At 42.0% G+C, this 19,103-nt stretch overlaps 1 protein-coding gene and 1 pseudogene across 10 annotated transcripts in view; both read left to right on the forward strand.

Annotated features, from left to right (window-relative positions):
• The window catches only part of CALN1 (calneuron 1), a 666,785-nt gene that overhangs the window by 304,105 nt on the left and 343,577 nt on the right, over window positions 1–19,103 (forward strand). The window lies entirely within an intron of this gene.
• On the forward strand, window positions 9,292–11,427 carry LOC131384001 (tigger transposable element-derived protein 1-like; annotated as a pseudogene).

Below are 19,103 nucleotides of genomic sequence, written 5' to 3' on the forward strand. Positions count from 1 at the left end.
ATACCTAATTTATTGAGAGTTTTTAGCATGAAGGGCTGCTGAATTTTGTCAAAGGCCTTTTCTGTACCTATTGAGATAATCATGTGTTTTTTGTCATTGGTTGTGTTTATATGCTGGATTACGTTTATTGATTTGCATATGTTGAACCAGCCTTGCATCCCAGGGATGAAGGCCACTTGATCGTGGTGGGTAAGTTTTTTGATATGCTGCTGGATTTGGTTTGCCAGTATTTTATTGAGGATTTTTGCATCGATGTTCATCAAGGATATTGGTCTAAAATTCTCTTTTTTTGTTGTGTCTCTGCCAGGCTTTGGTATCAGGATGATGCTGGCCTCATAAAATGTGTTAGGAAGGATTCCCTCTTTTTCTATTGATTGGAATAGTTTCAGAAGGAATGGTACCAGCTCTTCCTTGTACCTCTGGTAGAATTTGGCTGTGAATCTGTCTGGTCCTGGACTTTTTTTGGTTGGTAGCTATTAATTATTGCCTCAATTTCAGAGCCTGTTATTGGTCTATTCAGAGATTCAACTTCTTCCTGGTTTAGTCTTGGGAGAGTGTATGTGTCGAGGAATTTATCCATTTCTTCTAGATTTTCTAGTTTGAGTAATAGCGTTTGTAGTATTCTCTGATGGTAGTTTGTATTTCTGTGGGATCGGTGGTGATATCCCCTTTATCATTTTTTATTGCATCTATTTGATTCTTCTCTCTTTTCTTCTTTATTAGTCTTGCTAGTGGTCTATCAATTTTGTTGATGTTTTCAAAAAACCAGCTCCTGGATTCATTGATTTTTTGAAAGGTTTTTTGTGTCTCTGTCTCCTTCAGTTCTGCTCTGATCTTAGTTATTTCTTGCCTTCTGCTAGCTTTTGAATGTGTTTGCTCTTGCTTCTCTAGTTCTTTTAATTGTGATGTTAGGGTGTCATTTCTAGAACTTTCCTGCTTTCTCTTGTGGGCATTTAGGTATAAATTTCTCTCTACACACTGCTTTGAATGTGTCCCGGCGATTCTGGTATGTTGTGTCTTTGTTCTTGTTGGTTTCAAAGAACATCTTTATTTCTGCCTTCATTTCATTATGAACCCAGTAGTCATTCAGGAGCAGGTTGTTCAGTTTCCATGTAGTTGAGCAGTTTTGAGTGACTTTCTTAATCCTGAGTTCTAGTTTGATTGCACTGTGGTCTGAGAGACAGTTTGTTATAATTTCTGTTCTTTCACATTTGCTGAGGAGTGCTTTACTTCCAACTATGTGGTCAGTTTTGGAGTAAGTGCAGTGTGGTGCTGAGAAGAATGTATATTCTGCTGATTTGGGGTGGAGAGTTCTGTAGATGTCTATTAGGTCTGCTTGGTGCAGAGCTGAGTTCAATTCCTGGATATCCTTGTTAACTTTCTGTCTCATTGATCTGTCTAATGTTGACAGTGGGTGTTAAATTCTCCCATTATTATTGTGTGGGAGTCTAAGTCTCTTTGTAGGTCTCTCAGGACTTGCTTTATGAATCTGGGTTCTCCTGTATTGGGTGCATATATATTTAAGATAGTTAGCTCTTCTTGTTGAATTGATCCCTTTACCATTATGTAATGGCCTTCTTTGTCTCTTTTAATCTTTGTTGGTTTAAAGTCTGTTTTATCAGAGACTAGGATTGCAACCCCTGCCTTTTTTCTTTTCCATTTGCTTGCTAGATCTTCCTCCATCCCTTTATTTTGAGCCTATGTGTGTCCCTGCACATGAGATGGGTTTCCTGAATACAGCACACTGATGGGTCTTGACTCTTTATCCAATTTGCCAGTCTGTGTCTTTTAATTGGAGCATTTAGTCCATTTACATTTAAGGTTAATATTGTCATGTGTGAATTTGATCCTGTCATTATGATGTTAGCTGGTTATTTTGCTCGTTAGTTGATGCAGTTTCTTCCTAGCCTCGATGGTCTTTACAATTTGGCATGTTTTTGCAGTGGCTGGTACCAGTTGTTCCTTTCCATGTTTAGTACTTCCTTCAGGAGCTCTTGTAGGGCAGGCCTGGTGGTGACAAAATCTCTCAGCATTTGCTTGTCTGTAAAGTATTTTATTTCTCCTTCACTTATGAGTCTTAGTTTGGCTGGATATGAAATTCCAGGTTGAAAATTCTTTTCTTTAAGAATGTTGAATATTGGCCCCCACTCTCTTCTGGCTTGTAGAGTTTCTGCCGAGAGATCAGCTGTTAGTCTGATGGGCTTCCCTTTGTGGGTAACCCGACCTTTCTCTCTGGCCGCCCTTAACATTTTTTCCTTCATTTCAACTTTGGTGAATCTGACAATTATGTGTCTTGGTGTTGCTCTTCTGGAGGAGTATCTTTGTGGCGTTCTCTGTATTTCCTGAATTTGAATGTTGGCCTGCCTTGCTATATTGAGGAAGTTCTCCTGGATAATATCCTGCAGAGTGTTTTCCAACTTGGTTCCGTTCTCCCCATCACTTTCAGGTACACCAATCAGATGTAGATTTGGTCTTTTCACATAGTCCTATATTTCTTGGAGGCTTTGTTCTTTTCTTTTTATTCTTTTTTCTCTAAACTTCTCTTCTCGCTTCATTTCATTCATTTGATCTTCCTTCACTGATACCCTTTCTTCCAGTTGATCGAATTGGCTACCGAAGCTTGTGCATTAATCATGTAGTTCTTGTGCCATGGTTTTCAGCTCCATCAGGTCCTTTAAGGACTTCTCTGCATTGGTTATTCTAGTTAGCTATTCGTCTAACCTTTTTTCAAGGTTTTTAACTTCTTTGCGTTGGGTTCAAACTTCCTCCTTTAGCTTGGAGAAGTTTGATCGTCTGTAGCCTTCTTCTCTCAACTCGTCAAAGTCATTCTCCGTCCAGCTTTGTTCTGTTGCTGGTGAGGAACTGCGTTCCTTTGGAGGAGGAGAGGCGCTTTGATTTTTAGAATTTTCAGTTTTTCTGCTCTGTTTTTTCCCCATCTTTGTGGTTTTATCTACCTTTGGGCTTTGATGATGGTGATGTACAGATGGTGTTTTGGTGTGCATGTCCTTTCTGTTTGTTAGTTTTCCTTCTAACAAGCAGGACCCTCAGCTGCAGGTCAGTTGGAGTTTGCTGGAGGTCCCCTCCAGACCATGTTTGCCTGGGTATCAGCAGCGGAGGCTGCAGAACAGCGAATATTGGTGAAAGCAAATGTTGCTGCCTGATCAATCCTCTGTAAGTTTTGTCTCAGAGGGGTACCCGGCCGTGTGAGGTGTCAGTCTGCCCCTACTGGGGGGTGCCTCCCAGTTAGGCTACTAGGGGGTCAAAGACCCACTTGAGGAGGCAGTCTGTCCATTCTCAGATCCCAAGCTCCGTGCTGGGAGAATCACTACTCTCTTCCAAGATGTCAGACTGGAACATTTAAGTCTGAAGAAGTTTCTGCTGCCTTTTGTTCAGCTATGCCCTGCCCCCAGAGGTGGAGTCTACAGAGGCAGGCAGGCCTCCTTGAGCTGCGGTGGGATCCACCCAGTTCGAGCTTCCCGGCCACTTTGTTTACCTACTCAAGCCTCAGCAATGGCAGGTGCGTCTCCCCCAGCCTCGCTGCCACGTTGTAGTTAGATCTCAGACTGCTGTGCTAGCAATGAGTGAGGCTCCATGGGTGTAGGACCGCTGAGCCAGGCACGGAATATAATCTCCTGGTGTGCCGTTTGCGAAGACCATCAGAAAGGCACAGTATTACGGTGGGAGTGACCCGATTTTCCAGGTGCCGTTTGTCCCCCATTCCCTTGGCTAGGAAAGGGAATTCCCTGACCCCTTGCGCTTCCCGGGTCAGGCAATGCCTTGCCCTGCTTTGGCTCATGCTCAGTGCACTGTACCCACTGTCCTGCACCCACTGTTTGGCACTCGCCAGTGAAATGAACTGGTACCTCAGTTGGAAATGCAGAAATCACCCGTCTTCTGCGTCGCTCACGCTGGGAGCTGTAGACGAGCTGTTCCTATTAGGCCATCTTGGAACCTCCCCTGCAGATCATATTTCAACCTGAAATGTGGAGGGGACAAGCATCCCAAACATATCACTGTGCAGGTGTAATCAAGCCTCATGTTTTGTCATAGGGCCCATCTGTAGAAAATAGTGATGTTGGCTCAGCACAGTGACTCACACCTGTAATCCCAGCACTTTGGGAGGCCGAGGTGGGAGGATCACCTGAGGTCAGGAGTTTGAGACCAGCCTGACCAACATGGCGAAACTCTGTCTCTACTAAAAATACAAAAATTAGCCAGGTGTGGTGATGCATGCCTGTAATCGTAGCTCCTCGGGAGGCTGAAGCAGGAGAATCGCTTCAACCCAGGAGACGTAGGTTGCAGTGAGCTGAGATCACACCATTGCACTTCTACCTGAGTGACAAAATCAAAACTCTGTCTTGAAAAAAAAAAATGGTGATGTTAGCATCATCTGAGGGTGGAGTTTTGAGCCCTCGGACACAAAAGGTTGTTTTGGGGCACATGCATAGGCCCAGCCGAAGGGTCAGTGGTTTCAAAGTGTCACCACGCCCAGGTAATTTTTGTATTTTTAGTACAGACTGGGTTTCACCACGTTGCCGGGGCTGGTCTCGAACTCCTGACCTCAGGTTATCCACTTGCTTCAGCCTCCCAAAGTGCTAGGATTGCAGGCGTGAGCCACTGCGCCTGGCCTTTTTTTTCTTTTTCTTTTCTTTTTTTTAAGACAGGATCGTGCCCTGTCACTTAGGCTGGAGTACAGTGGTGCAATCATGGCTCACTGCAACCTCCTGGGCTCAAGCGATCCTCCCACCTCAGCCTCCCAAATTGCTGGAATTACAGGCATGAGCTACTGCATCCAGTGAGATTAATTTTTCTATTGGATAATTGTTGCTACTCTTCTCAGGAGGCAGAGAGGCTGGAGCCAGTGACTTTGGCCTTGGGTTGAGGGGTGACGCAGCACCAGTTCATGCTCAGCCCGTGGAGTTGCTATAGCCTGAGTCTGCCATGGTCCACACTGGGAGGCTAGTATCTTCTACCTTCTCTTTTAGAGACATTCAGAATGGGGCTGTCTTCCTCCTCCCAGGTGGGGGACTAGCTGCCACAGGACTGCAGAGCAAAGCCCCAGTGCCCTGGGCTGGACAGGCAAGCACAGCCCTGATGTACTTGCCAGCTTTCCTCCAGGACTGTGCATGAGAGAGGCAGTGACACGTTCTCTCCTATCCTGGAAGTTGATGAGCTCTGATAGGAGGTTGTCTTGAACACCCATTTGGTTCCAGGGCCATTCTCTCCTGTCCTGGAAGTTGATGAGCTCCGATAGGAGGTTGTCGTGAACACCCATTTGGTTCCAGGGCCCTGCCGAGGCCACCCCAGTATCTGGGTACAGGACCAGCTCACACCACTCACGAGCCAACCAGGGTTGCCTCTGTTCATTCATTTATTCTGCCATTCAACAGACATAGGCCAGATAGGCCCAGGCTGGCCACACCCTGCCTGCCAAGGTTGGGGTGTAATTCCCGAGGGGGCTTCTGCCCTTGTCTTCCTTTGATAGGAGGGAGAGGGAAATACTTTCAGCAAGATTTCTTCTGAGTGGGTCTCGCTGTAGAGCTGCGTGTGCTAAAATTGTCTGGGCAGGTCCACAGGAGCAGCAGAAGGAGGTGGGACTCTGGTCCTCCAGCTGCTTGCTTCCTTCCTTCCCTTCTTTGATCCTCCCTCCCTTCCTTCCTTCCTTCCTTCCTTCCTTCCTTCCTTCCTTCCTTCCTTCCTTCCTCCCTCCCTCCCTCCTTCCTCCCTTCCTTCCTTCCTTCTCCCTTTCTCCCTTTCTCTCTTCCTCTCTTTCTTCTCTCTCTCTCTCTCTTATTTTGAGACAAGGTCTCACTCTGTCACCCAGGCTGGACTGAGGTGGTGCAATCATGACTCACTGCAGCCTTGAACTCCTGGGCTCAAGTGATGCTCCTGCCTCAGTCTCCCTAGTAGCTGGGACTACAAGTGTTCAGCACCACTCCCAGCTAATTTTTAAATTTATTGCAGAGACAGGGTGTTACTTTGTTGCCCAGGCTGGTTTCAAACTCCTGGCCTGAAGTGATCCTCCCATCTCAGTCTCCCAAATTGCTGAGATTACAGGACACTTCTGAGCATGCTTTCCTGACCTCCCCCAACAGTGGTGAAATATTCCAACGAGATAACAGAGGAGAGGGGCCTCTTCTCCCTCTTCCTAAGAGGGCTTAGTAGGAGACCTGACTCAGTAAATCTGAAAGAATAAATAGGTATTTATCATTTGCAAAGAGAGATAAGAGAAGTAGCAACATAGTATATAGTCCTGAAAGTGAAGGCCTGCTCCAAATACAGCCATCAGCTCTCTAGGGTGGGTTAAGGAGGGGCAGAGCACTGAGGTGCCTAGAGGGTGGAGGTGACCAAGGAGCTTAGAAGAGGATGGGCATGGCTGAGGAGCTTAGAAGAGGGTGGACGTGGCTGAGGTGCTTAGAAGAAGGTGGGCATGGATGAGAGGTTTAGAAGAGGGTGGACTTGACTGAGGTGCTTAGAAAGGGGCGTGGCTGATGTGGGTAGAGGAGGGTGGGCATGGCTGAGGGGGTGGGCATGGCCAAGGTGCTTAGAAGAGGATGGGCATGGCTGAGGTGGGTAGAAGAGGGTGGGTGTGGCTGAAGTTGGTAGAAGAGGGTGGGCGTGGCTGAGGTGAGTAGAAGACCTAGGCTGGGCACGGTGGAGGTGGGCAAAAGAGGGTGAATGTGGCTGAGGTGGGTAGAAGAGGGTGGGCGTGGCTGAGGTGCTTAGAAGATGGTAGGCTTGGGGCTGAGGTGCTTAGAAGGTGTACATGGCCCAGTTCTGGAAGCGCCTGGGACATCAAAGAGGGGATGGATCTGACCTTACCTGATGTCCATGGGCTCTGGCCTCGTGTGGAATAGCAACCTGCTTGTTGAATGAATGAGTGAATGGGAACCAGTGAGAAATTTGAAGCTGAAATGAAGCGTGATTAGACGTGATGTCTTTGACACACCACTCTGGATGCTGGAGGTACCATCAACAAGAAGGGAAGGAGTCAAGGATGAATTTTTGAGGTTGAACGCTGGATGATGGCATTGCAAGCTTTAGAATGTGTTCGGGTAGAAGGAGTAGAATGACCAAATATTTTGTTTTTCATTGAATGCGTGGGCAGTCCTGGTCCATTACTCCAGAGGTAAAATGTGTTCCAGCATGTTTTTCCATTGAGATAACTTCCTTTTCCATTATGGTGACAGTTGCAAAAGAAAGGGTAAGGGTGTGGGGGGTTGTGGGGGGACCCAGGGGAGAGAGGCCAGCCAATGGTTCTTTCATGTGCCGTTTTATCAGGCATATTGTCGTGAAACCAATTTTCATGTTGAAATGGCTTTTCTCCCCCTAAACAAATTGCTTTTTATGTTGTTGAATGGGATGGCAGGCAGCCTCTTTGAAGATTAGCTAACTCAGTTCTCAGCCGGTGCTAAAATACACACCTTCAGAGCCCAGCTAAGGGCAGAGTCCCCGTCTCCTTTGCTCCTCACAGCTGAATTGGTTAATACAAGTAGGAGAAAAGAGTTTCCTGAGGAATCAGGTGTAAGAACAGAAGCTTTGAATTTTGTGAAATAAGATTTCCACTCTGAGGCTTCAGATGGCATCAGGAAAATACTCCCCAGCAAGGAGAGAACACTTGTATTCAAGCCTTCAGTTTACTCATTGTTGGTTTCATTTTGTAGAATAACATTTTATTCTTCTTAAAAGAGCCAGACACCTGGAGACGTTTATTGAAAAAAAAAAAAAAAATCCAAAATAAAAATACGAGAACTTCCCATGATCATCTAGAATTAGCATCATTTGATGATAATTCCATCTTTACATGTCATATATTTCCTTTATGTCTTTTTCCCTTAGGCACATGTTTTCACAGGTTAAGCCATATTACATATATAGTTTTATATACTGATTTCTTAAGAAAATGTATTTGCTCATGTCACTTACTAAATGTGGTTTTTGAATGTGTGTAATATTTCACCACACGGATATAATTAAGTTGCCATCCCATAGTCTATTTTTGTTTTACTATTTTACTTTAAATAATTTGAAAAATAGCAGAAAGTTGCATGAACAGTACAAAGAAATCCTATATATCTTTCACCCAGATTTCCTAATTGCAGACATTTGAGCACATTTCCGTATCATTCTCTCTCTCTCAAATAGATATGCTATATTTATATCATTTATACTAAAATTTGTTTTTTTCTAAACTTTTTTACAGTAAGCAGCAGGCATGATGTCCTCCACTGTTGAATATGCTAGAGTATATTTTTCACAAAGATGCTATAGCATAAGCATATTATAAACATCAGAATAAGAAAACTTAACATCATATACCACCACCTAATCCACAGACTGTTCAAATTTCCCCAGTTATCCAAATAATTTCTTTTACAGCTAAATCGTTCAATCCAGGATCATACTGGCATACCACATTTTATACTTGACTTTATTGCACCTTGCAGATACTGTGTTTGTTTTGTTTTGTTTTGTTTTGCTTTGTTTTGTTGGTTTTTTACAAATTAAAGGTTTGTGGTAACCCCGTGGTTGGGCAAGTCTGTCAGTATCATTTTTCCAAGAGCATGTGCTCACTTCGTGCCTCTGGGTCACATTTTGGTGATTCCCACAAGTATTTCAATCTTTTTCATTATTTGCTTTCATTATTATATCTGTTAGGATGAGCTGTGTGACAGAGCAGGAGCATCGCCATCTTGAACAAAACACCACTGTTGTAAGTTCTCTTTAAAAACCACCTAAATCCAGCACCAAAACATCAGCCTAATGGCTAATGTCAGCATAACTAGAAACATCCCCAACCCTAAGATAAACCCCTCTCTGACCAGAAACATACCAACCCCGAGATAGCCTCCACTCCGACCAGAGACATTCCAACCCTGCAATAAACTTTCCTTCACATGGAAACATTGCAAACCTATGACAAGCCCCCTTTCCAAAACCCTTAAATATCCTTAGTCTATAAGAGAGAAGGGCTCTCTGACCTAACTTGGCCAGAAGCACCTCTCAGGTTTGTTTTCTCTAAAATAAACCTGTCCTTAACTGTTGAGCCACATTTCATGTTTCTTTCCTCTTTCTTTAATTCTTACATTGTGATCAGTGATCTTTGATGTTACTATTGTGATTATTTTGAGGCCACAAACTACATCTATATAAAATGGTGAACTTAATAAATGTTGTGTGTGTTCTGACTGCTCCACCGACCAGCCCTTCCCTATCTGTCTCCCTCTCCTTGGGGATCCCTATTCCCTGAGATACAATAACATCAAAATTAGGCCAATTAGTAATGCTACAATGGCCTCTAAGTGTTCAAGTGAAAGAAAGAGTCTCATGTCTCTCACTTTAAATCAAAAACTGGAAATGATTAAGCATAGTGAGGAAGGCATGACAAAAGCTGAGATAAGCTGAAAGCTAGCCTCCTGAGCCAGAGAGTTAGCCAAGTTGCGAATGCAAAGGAAAAGTACTTGAAGGAAATCAAAAGTGCCACTCTAGTGGATACACAAATGATAAGAAAGCAAAGCAGCCTTATTGCTCATATGGAGAAAGTTTTAGAGGTCTGGATAGAAGATTAAACCAGCCACAACATTCCCTTAAGCCAAAACCTAATCCAGAGTGAGCAAGGCCCCAACTCTTTTCAATTCTGTGAAGGCTGAGAGGGGAAAGGAAGCTGCAGAAAAAAAGTTTGACACTAGCAAAGGTTGGTTCATGAGGTTTAAGAAGTCATCTCCATAATATAAAAGTACAAGGTGAAGCAACAAGTGCTCATGTAGAAGCTGCAGCAAGTTATCAAGAAGATGCAGTTAAGAAAATTGATGAAGGTGGCTACACTCAACAACAGATTTTTCAATGCAGAAAAGCCGGTCTTTTTTTTTTTGTTGTTGTTGTTGTTTGTTTTTGTTTTTTAAGAGACAGGGTCTTGCTCTGTTGCCCAGGCTGGAGTGCAGTGGTGCAATCTTGGCTCACTGCAACCTCTGCCCTCCTGGATTCAAGCAATTCTTCCTGCCTCAGCCTCCTGAGTAGCTGGGATTACAGGCATCTACCACCACGCCCAGCTTATTTTTGTAGTTTTAGTAGATATGGGGTTTTACCATGTTGACCAGGCTGGTCTTGAACTCCTGACATCAGGTGATCCACCCACCTCGGCCTCCCAAAGTGCGGGGATTATAGGCATGAGCCACTGCACCCAGCCTAAAACAACCTTCTATTGGAATAAGATGCCATCTAGGACTTTCATAGCTGGGGAGGAGAAGTCAATGCCTGGCTTCAAAACTGCAAAGGATAGGCTGACTCTTGTGAGGGGCCAATCCAGCTGGTGACTGTAAACTGAAGCCAGTGTTCATTTAACATCCCCCAAATCTTAAGGACCTTCAGAATGATAGTAAATCTATTCTGCCTATGCTCTAGACATGAAACAACAAAGCCTGAATGACAGCACATCTGTTTATAGCATGCTTTATTGAATATTTTAAGCTCACTGTTGAGAAATACTGCTCAGAAGAAAAGACTCCTTTCAAAATATTCCTGCTCATTGACAATGCACCTGGTCACGCAAGAGCTCTGATGGAGATGTACAAGGAGATGAATGTTGTTTTCATGCCTTCTAACACAACATCTGTTCTGCAGCCCATACATCAAAGAGTTAAAATTTAAACTTTCAAGTCTTATTATTTAAGAAACGCATTTCGTAAGGCTATAGCTGCCATACATAGTGATTCCTCTGATAGATCTGGGCAAAGTAAATTTAAAGCCTTCTGGAAAGGATTCACTCCTCTCAATACCATTAAGAACATTTATGATTCATGGGAGGAAGCTAAAATATCAACATTTAACAGGAGTTTGGAAGAAGTAGGTTCCAGCCCTCATGGATGATGTTGAGGGGTTCAAGATTTCAGTGGAGGAAGTCACTGCAGATGTGGTGGAAATAGCAAGAGAAGGAGAGTTAAAAGTGGATCCTAAAGATGGAACTGAATTTCTGCAATCTCATGATCAAACTTGAATGGATGCGGAGTTGCTTCTTATGGATGAGCTAAGAAAGTAGTTTCTTGAAATAGAATCTACTCCTGGTAAAGATGCTTTGTAAACATTGTTGAAATGGCATTGTGAACGTTGTAGAATATTCCGTCAGCATATTCTTTACATAATAAAACAGCGGCAAGGCTTAAAAGGATTGACTCCAATTCTGAAATAAGTTCTACTGTGGGTAGAATGCTGTCAAACAGCATTGCATGCTACAGATTAATTTTTTATGAAATGAGTCCATCTATGCAGCCAAATTCATTGTTGTCTTATTTTAAGAAATTGCCACAGGCACCTCAACCTTCAGCAACCACCACCTTGATGAGTCAGCAGCCATCAGCATTTAGACAAGACCTTCTACCAGTGAAAGATTATGAACTGCTGAATGCTCAGATGATTGTTCATATATTTTAGCAATAAAATGTTTAAATAAAAGTAAGTACATTTTTAAAGATATAATGCTACTGCACACTTAATAGACAAAAGTATAATGTAAACTTAACTTTTATATGCACTGGGAAACCAAGAAATTGGTGTGACTTGCCTTATGGTGGTAGTCCAGAACCAAACCTGCAATATCTTTGAGGTGTGTCTGAATTTAGCATCCATCTGTGATGTCTCTTCTGTTTTCTCCAATCTGAAAAGGTTCCTTAGGTTTTGTGTTTTGTTTAGTGTCTCAATCCTTTGGAGCTGCTATAACAAAATACCTTGGATTACTGGGTAATTTATAAAGAACAGAAATTTATTTCCCACAATTCTGGAAGCTGAGAAGTCTTAGATCAAGGTGCCAGCAGGAATGGTGTCTGGCAAGGGCTGTTCTCTGCTTCTAAGATGGCGCCCTGTTGCTGCATTCTCTGGAGGGAAGGAATGCCATGTCCTCATATGGCAGAAGAACAGAAGAGCAAAAAGGGCCTAAGCTAGGTCCCTCCAGCCTTCTCAGAAGGCACTAATCCATTCATGAGGGCAGAGCCCTCATCACTTAACCACTGCCCCAAAGGCCTTTTAATGCCTTTTAATATCACCACAATGGGGATTAAGTTTCAGCATGAATTTTGAAGAATTTTGAAGAGAACATACTCAAACCGTAGCATTTAGCTTTTCACTTTCACCACTTGGATATTTTTTAAGGTTACAGGCCAGTTATTTTGTAACATATTCCTCATTTTGGATTTGTCTGATGTTCCTTCATAGTTATATTAAGTTATGCAGCTTTTGCAGAAATATCACAGAAGTGATAATGATGTGTCCTTGTTCTGGCACCCAATCAGGTGATATTAGGGGTGATTTGACCCATTACTGGTCATGTTGACTTTGATCATTGAATTCAGGTGGAGTCTGCCAGGCTTTTCCACTCTAAAGTGGCTCTTCCCCCTTTGTAATTAGTGTTCGGTGGGAAAATACTTTGAAACTATGTGAATATCCATAATCGTCAAACTTTTACCCACTAGGTTTAGTGTCCATTAGTGATTTTTGCCTGAATCAGTTATTACTAAGGTGGTTACCATATGTAACCATATGATAATCATACAGTGGTTTTTCTAAGTCCACCATCTTTGCAACATTTTTTGGCATTATTCTGTAAGTAAGAGCCTTGTCTTATCCTCATTCATTCATTCATTCATTCATATATATCAGTATGGACTCTTCAATTCCTATTTCATTCAACAGATTATAAGCTACTGCTGTTATTGTTTATTTTAATATAGTAGTAGCCTCTTCAAGCTGGTTCTTAAATCCTTTTGGCATAATCTCATTATTCAAAGTGATGGTCACATGACTCTGTATTTCCACTTGACAATAAATTATGCACATTTCTCATGTCATTAGGAGTCTAAGCATTATTTTTAGTCATTGTATAGTGTCCATCAAATGAACTTAATGCTTGAACTCAGTGGTCCCCACCCTTTTTGGCACCAGGATCCGGTGTCATGGAAGACCATTTTTTCCATGGATAGTTGGGGGTGGATGGTTTCAAGATGAAACTGTTCCACCTCAGATCATCAGGCATTAGATTCTCATAAAGAGTGCCCAACCTAGATCCCTAGCTTGTGCAGTTCACAATAGGGTACCTGCTCCTATAAGAATCTAATGCTGCTGCTGATCTGATAGGAGATGGAGCTCAGGCAGTAATGCTCAATCACCCACTGCTCACCTCCTGCTCTGCAGCCCAGTTCCTAACAGGCTACAGACCGAAATTGGTCTGTAGCCTGGGGGTTGCGGACCCCTACTTTAACTTTTCTGATGGGCTATGTTGTCTTGGAGAGAGCCCTCTCGCATGCTAATACCCTCATTTTATTAGCTGGGGACATACAGTATTGTCAGAAATGGAGTTAACACACTCCAATAGCACACAAGTGTAAATTCAGCATATGTTGATATAATTTTTTCTGGGCCCTCACCTGGTAGACTGGCTGTGCAGCTGCTGGAGAGAAACACTGCCTGTGCAAGATGCAAACATATATTTATTGTGGTGGCATCCTTCATATAATTTTTTTCAGCGACCTGTCTATCAATTAACTGAAGATGGAATGTTCTGTAGTAATGAAAACAAACTAACTTCAAATGGTCCCCGATGGCTTGACTTCTGAATTTTTGACTTCATGATGGTGTGAGAGCGACACACACACAGTAGAAACCATACTTTGAGTACCCATACAACTATACTGTTTTTCACTTTCAGTACAGTATTGCAGAAATTACATGAGATATTCAACACTTTATTATAAAATTGGCCTTATGTTAGATGGTTTTGCCCAACAGTAGGCTGATAGAAGTGTTCTAAGCATGTTTAAGAGAGGCTAGACTAAGTGATGATGTTCAGTAGGTTAAGTGTATTAAATGCATTTTGGACCTGTGATGTTTTCAACTTATAATGGGCTTACTGAGACATAACCTTATCATAAGTTGAGGGGGCATCTATAGAGCTATATTGATCAATATGTATTTGTGTAGATTGAGTTATTTGTGTATATCGATAAATATATATTGCATGTACCTTGTGCGACTGGAGGACTTCATTATTTACTGAGAGTTTGGGGATGGATTTGGGAAATGGGATTGAGGGTTTGAAGAGGATAATGCAGATCTTGAATGACAATCATGTGGGATGGGGAAACAATTGTGTCTGGCCACAGGAGTGGAAAGGCTCCTTAGAGGCATAGAACAGAGAGCTAGGAGGTAATGGAGTTAGGGTTTTGGAAAGAGAGTGGTTCCAGTTAACTTCTCTAGTTGGGTTGAGTGGGAAGGGACAATGAAGGCTGACAATCCAGAGAAATGCTGAAGAGTCAAAGTCCTGGATTGTTGATGAGTAGATGGTGGGAGTGGCAGAGTTGGGCAAATATGAGGTCATGGGATGAGAGTGAAATTTTAGAGTTAAAAATTTTAGAGTGTGAACAGTGTTAAGTCAGGGCAATATCCAGAATGTGCCCATGTGTTGGGTTTCTTGAATGGAGTGGAGGTAAAGCTGTTAGAGAAGCAGTTCGGGTATTGAATTCACTTAGAATAGTAACCGAAATCTGGGACTGGAGCAAGATTTTTGTTCTGATACCTGGTAAAAGTTTAAAAGCATGAGGAGCAACGATAAGTAAATTTAGCTCAGCTCCCCACTGGAGGACCATGCAAATTATTAGGCAGCGTTTCAGTGCTGAATCATCAGGGGAGGTCAATTAACAAATGGAGTCAGCCATTTTATCATTGACACTAAACATAATCATCACCATAGCATCTTGAATCCAATTACCATTCATCTTTAAGGATCTTGTACATCCCTGCTGAAAAATCAGTTTCCTCCCATGACCCTCTCCCACCTCCCTCTTCAGATTTCTTCAGTTACGGATATTATAGTACTTATCTCCTCATGCTGTAATGGCCTGCTGGCTTTTCTGCCTCTCTCCACTCTGCCCCTTCACGAGTGTTTTAAGGGCAGAAACAGATTTCACTCAGCATCACGTCCTTACCTATGCCGTCTCTGATGACCCATGGGTACTTAGTACACCAAGAGGTATGATTCTCAAAGGAAGAGGGCTGTGGCAATGTCCTGTAACTGGGAATTAGTGGATTACCTTCTGTTTGATGATTGAGACAAGCTCTTTGATTAAGTCATTTCCTGATTTTTGCCTCTTCAAAAATAACCTTCTGTTTATTCAAATTACCTAAGAAAAATATGTGCTTTGTAGAATATTGGGAAAATAATAAGAATCACTCACAATCCCATCCTTCAGCAATAACCACTGTTAATGATTTAGTGTGTATTTTTACAATCACAAATTTTACTTGTTTGGATAGATAATGCATTAATGGTACAAATTTCAACAGGTAGAAAAGCATATACTGAAAGTGTCCCTCATAACACCTATCCCTCCTCCATCTTATCACCATCACCTGGTTTCCCTCTGCAGAGGCAATCAGGAATATCTGTTTCTTATGTATTATCCAGACGTACTCTACACGTTAGGTTGGTGCAAAAGCAATTGTGGTTTTGCCAATACTTTTAATGGCAAAAACCACCATTACTTTTGCACCAACCTAATATTTACAAGCACATTGGAAGGCAGCTATGCTCTCCGCTGTACCACTGACACATCTAACAAGCACGTTGGTCTAGTCTTTCTTCTTTTTTTTCATAAGTAAATGGTAAAAATTTGATGCACACTGTTTGCATCTGGCTTCTTCATTTAACAATACATCTTGCAGGTCATTCCACATCAGGATATAAAATACGCTTAGTTTTTTAACAGCTGTGTACTTGCCTTAGTCCATTTTGTGTTGCTGTAGCAAAATACCTGAGACTGGGTAGCTTATAAAGAAAACAGGTTTATATGGCTCATGATTCTGGTGGCTGTAAAGTTCAAAATTGGGCATCTACCTCTGGTGAGAGCCTCAGGCTGTGTCAAATCAGGGCAAGAAGCAGAAGGGGAGTGGACGTGTGCAAAGAGATCACATGGTGAGAGAGGAAGCCTGGTGGGGGGTGGGGGGTGGGGGAGTGTTGGTGCCAGGTTCTTTTAACAACCAGCTGTTGAGAGAACTAATAAAGCAAGAACTCACTCACCCCTGAGGGAGGGAGTTAATCTATTCATGAGGGATCTGCCCTCTTGACCCAGACCCCTTCCACCAGGCCCCACCTTCCAATATTGACACACTGGGGATAAAATTTCAACATGAGGTTTGGAGGAGACAAAACATGAGCCATATCCAAACCATAGCAATACTCTTCCATTGTTTGGGTGTATCATAGTTTATTTAACTTTTCTGTTAATGGCTATTTGAGTTGATTCTGAGCTTTTTAATATTTGAGGTTTTATTATGGAAAATTTGAGTGTCATGAATGCTAAGGGGGCCATCACTAAGCTTTAACTTGAACCAAGCATTTTTATTTACACTCCCATCTACCAACCCTCCTTCTTCCTATATTATTTAAAAGCAAATCCCAGACATTATATCATTTCGTCTGTAATTATTTTAGCATATATCTCCAAAAATATGAGGACTTAAGAAACCCCACAAAACCAATATCACTCCTAACAGGTGTAACAATAATTCCTTAGTATCATTAAATATGATCTTTAAAATTTATCTATCTGTCTATAACATACACACACACCACACAATATTACAGCCACTAGCCTGGTTCATATATTATTCTATGTGTGTGTATGCCTGAATAATACATTTCCAGAGGTGGAATCATTGAGTTAAAGTATGCATTTATAACAAGTATAAACTGCCAAATTGCACATCAAAGAGTTTATAGTAACACACACTCCCATCACTAATGCTTGAGAGGGCCTGTTTTCACACAGTCTTATCCACACTGTGTGTTATCAAACCATTTGATCTTTGTCTGCCTTCCAGGTGAAATATAAGTATATAAATGTACTTTTAATTTGCATTTCTCTGATTATGAGTTGGGCTGAACTTGGTGTTATATGTTTAAAAGCCATATGTAATCCTGGCCTTGGAAACTGTCTGCTCTTGTTCTTTGACCATTTTTATTTTGGCTTGTTGGCCTTTTTTCTTATTGATCCTGTATATATAAATTTTTTAATGTGAGGGAAATTAGCTCCTCTTTTGTAACATAAAGTGCAAATATTTTTACTTTGTTTCTGATTTTTCTAGCTTATCTTGATTTTTGCCCTGATAAACGTTTTAAGCTTTTTTTTTTTCTTTTTTGAGACAGTTTCGCTCTTGTTCCCCAGGCTGAAGCCCAGTGGCCTGATCTCGGCTCACTGCAACCTCTGCCTCCTGGGTTCAAGTGATTCTCCTGCCTCAGCCTCCTGAGTAGCTGGGATTATAGATGCCCGCTACCACATCCGGCTAACTTTTTGTATTTTTAGTAGAGATGGGGCTTCACCATGTTGGGCAGGCTGGTCTCAAACTCCTGACCTCAGGTGATCCGCCCACCTCAGCCTTCCAAAGCGCTGGGATTACAGGCGTGAGCCACTGCGCCTGGCCTGTTTTAAGATTTATATAGAACTTACTGGTCTTTTATTTTATGGCTTTTGGTTTGTGTTTCCTCCCTTATTCACTCTTAAAATTATTTTAAAATTCTCATGTTTTTGTAATAACAATTATGAGTTTGTTTTAATATACTTAATCTTTGATTATTTTGGGATGCATTTTGATCTAAACTGTGGAGTGCAGTTTCATTCTTATTTTTTTCCAGGTGTCTACTTAGTTGTCCTCCCATTATTTTTTGGATTCATCTTTCCCCATTATTTGAAGTGTCACTCTTGTTATATACTTAATTTCTGCATGCATACAGACCAATCTCTAATCTTTCTACTATTTTTCAGCTAAATGGCTTCATATTATTTATTTAGCTAATCGCCTATTGCTTGTGGTTTCCTATTTTCAGTATTACAAATGAGGCTGTAATAAATATCTTTTAATATGTATCTCTTATTTTTTAGGATAAATTCCTACAATGGATTTGCTGGGTCCAGGGCATGCACACTTAAGAAATATTTTTATTATCAATATTGTCAAACATACCCAAAGACTGAGTTTCAACAATTTTCAACATTTTACCGATTGTATTTCATCGATCACTCCTGCCCCCACCATTTTTTTTCATGGAATATTGTGAAGCAAAACCCATATATCATATCATTTCATTTATAAACACATCAGTCTCTCTAGCTGAAATCAGCATATTTCTCATAATTAAATTTCTCTAGTTATCTCAAAAATGTCCATTTAAGATTTGCTCTCATCAAACAAGTTCTGTATTTTTTAAGGCTCTTGCTACTTACTGTTCAATTGTACCAATTTACACTCCCACCAGCACGGTGCAAATGTTGCCGTCACCTTACACCATACCAGGCACATCATCAAACAAGCCTTCTGGATTTTTCTTCCAGTTGCTGGAGTCAGAAACCTTGGAGCCCTCCTGATGTCTCTCCTTTTCTTTCATCCCACGCCCCAGTTTACAGAACGCACTGCTGGCCGTACCTTAAAACCCATGTATACATTGACCACTTTTCCCTCCTCCGCTGCTGTCATCCTCTGTCCCCTGGACCGCAGAAGCAGCCTCTCTCTGCTCTCAGGATATTCCAGTAGCCAGAGGCATCTTTTTAATACATAAGTCAGATCCCGTGACTCCTCTGCTCTGTAACCTGCCAGAGCTCCCACCTCACTCACAGTAAAAACACAAAATGTGCATAATCTGCCTTCCCACCTATTCCTTCTTGGGTCTTCTCACCTATTTTTCTCTCCCTGCCTCACTCACTCCACCCCAGCCCAGTGACTCCGTATCCTTGCTGTTCCTCCAACACATCAGGCACACATCTACCTAGGGATTTATCACTGACTGTTTCCTCTGTCTGGAACACTCTTCTCTAGACAGCCCATGGCTACCACCCTTACCTCAAGTCTTTGCTCAAATGTCCCCTCAATGCCCTAACCTCTGTATTTAAATGGTACCGTTCCATCCAGCAATCTACTGGATGGAATGATTGCTGGATGGAATGGTACCACTTAAATACACTACTTCCTTTCCTTTGGGTTTTTACCCTTGGAGGCCCAAGGAACAGGTTACAATTTTTTAAAATTTTATTTATATATTTATTTCAATAGTTCTTGGGGAACAGGTG

Source organism: Hylobates moloch, unplaced genomic scaffold (genome assembly GCF_009828535.3).
Source record: "Hylobates moloch isolate HMO894 unplaced genomic scaffold, HMol_V3 SCAFFOLD_1, whole genome shotgun sequence".
NCBI lineage: Eukaryota > Metazoa > Chordata > Mammalia > Primates > Hylobatidae > Hylobates > Hylobates moloch.